The 1,921-nt window shown below is 43.3% G+C and overlaps 1 pseudogene; it reads left to right on the top strand.

Annotated features, from left to right (window-relative positions):
* The first annotated feature begins 614 nt into the window (after positions 1–614).
* Positions 615–1,420, top strand: LOC137323439 (C-X-C chemokine receptor type 2-like; annotated as a pseudogene).
* Positions 1,421–1,921: the final 501 nt, after the last annotated feature.

Genomic DNA, 1,921 nt, shown 5'->3' with positions numbered 1-1,921 from the left:
GGTGTTTAGAATTTAAATTCAGATCTGCAGGAAATATTAAAAGTCACAGCATAGTAACAAGATGGACTAAGAACTTTCCCTCTCAAGGCTCGCCATTAACCCTTTAATCCTTTATTATCTTCAGAGACAAAGTGTTCGGGGGGTGGGGGAGTCATAGGATCTACCCCAAATGTAATTGCAAGCACTCTCTCCTGTAAAACCACCGAGCTTAGGCTTCATTGATTTCTGAAATTTAAATTGATCAAATACATTCCTATGAGCTGCTGTTCAAGCACTTGAAGAGTAACATTTTTACCTGAAGAATTTAATTGACAGTAATCAAATTGTATTAAAAAAAAGTTCAGTCTAGGTGGTTTCTGTACAATGCTATTTTTCCCTGGAAATAAAATTTAACATTGACAAGTCTTGGCCTTATTGGAGCTGTGCTCAAAGCTTTGAGGGGAGAAGGTGCTTGGCCAGTAGGTGCCTTTTAAGGACCAATGGATCATGCCCAAAGTCCTCACGTGTCCAGTGGACACCAAAAGGCAGGCAGTCCAATGGGTATAATAATACCAATCTGATATCACAGCTTGCCTTTATTCTCAATCTGATCTACATAGTGTTTCTTTCAGAAAATGGAGGCAAAAAAGATAGATATTGACAATTTTGACCTCGATCACCTTTTTGAAAATTTCACCAATATTGATAGCTACACTTTTAATCCTAACGTGTCGCCCTGTACACGAGAGATTAACAGTCTTTCCATCAACAAGGCACTGTCTATAGCCTGTTGTGTTTCCTTGTTGTGACAGGGAACATGATCGTAATGATTGTCATACTTTACAATCGATGCACAATCTCGTCCACAGACATCTACCTGCTTCATCTGGCAGTAGCCGATCTCCTCTTTGCCGTGACCTTGCCCTTTTGGGCAGTGGATGCCATATCTGGGTGTGTCTTTGGTGATGCCATGTGCAAGATTATCAGCATGTTACAGGAAGTTAACTTTTACAGTGGGATTCTGTTGCTGGCTTGTATCAGTATTGACCGCTATCTGGCCATTGTCTACTCTGCTCAGGCTCACAAGCACAAGAGACCATTTCTAATCAAGCTGGTCTGTGCTGTTGTCTGGGTGCTGGCCATTGCTCTATCTTTACCTATTCTGTACAAGGGTGAATATACACCACCCAGTTCCAACAGAACGATGTGTTATGAGATACTCGACGGTGAATCGGCTGAAACATGGAGAGTAATCACCAGGTTTTTGCGACACTTTATTGGGTTCCTCATCCCTCTGGTTGTCATGATCTTCTGCTACAGCGTGACGATCCAGAAACTGTGTCAAACGAAGGGATTCCAGAAACAGAAAGCCATGAAGGTCATCATAGCAGTAGTGCTGGCTTTTCTCATTTACCTTAAATCTGTGTCCTCTGGTTACTGACCCTCCTATCAGTGGCAACAGTTTCTCCCTATTTACTCTATCAAATCCCTTCATGATTTTGAACACCTCTATTAAATCTCCCCTTAACCTTCTCTGCTCCAAGGAGAACAATTCCACCTTCTCCAGTCTCTTCACATAACTGAATTCTTTCATCCCTGGTACCATTCTAGTAAATCTCTCCCTGCACCCTCTCCAAGGCCTCGACATCCTTCCTAAAGTGCGGTGCCCAGAATTGGCCACAATACTTCAGCTGGAGCCTGACTAGTGCTTTCTAAAGGTTTAGCATAACTTCCTTGCTTTTTACTCTATGCCTCTATTTATAAAGCCAAGGCAGGTAGACCAGGGGTCCTGTGGGGCCATCTCCCTCTCAAACAGATATACCGCTTTGGATACTGTTGGGGGAGATGGCTTATCAGGGGAAAGCAGCAATAGCCAAGTTCGTAGCATCATGGTGGCTCTGCTGCACAGGAGGGGAGGAATAAGAGTGGCAGGGCTATAGTG

Source organism: Heptranchias perlo, chromosome 7 (assembly GCF_035084215.1).
Source record: "Heptranchias perlo isolate sHepPer1 chromosome 7, sHepPer1.hap1, whole genome shotgun sequence".
NCBI lineage: Eukaryota > Metazoa > Chordata > Chondrichthyes > Hexanchiformes > Hexanchidae > Heptranchias > Heptranchias perlo.
The sequence above is the reverse complement of the archived record's forward strand: the minus strand, read 5'-3'. Positions and strand labels throughout refer to the sequence as shown.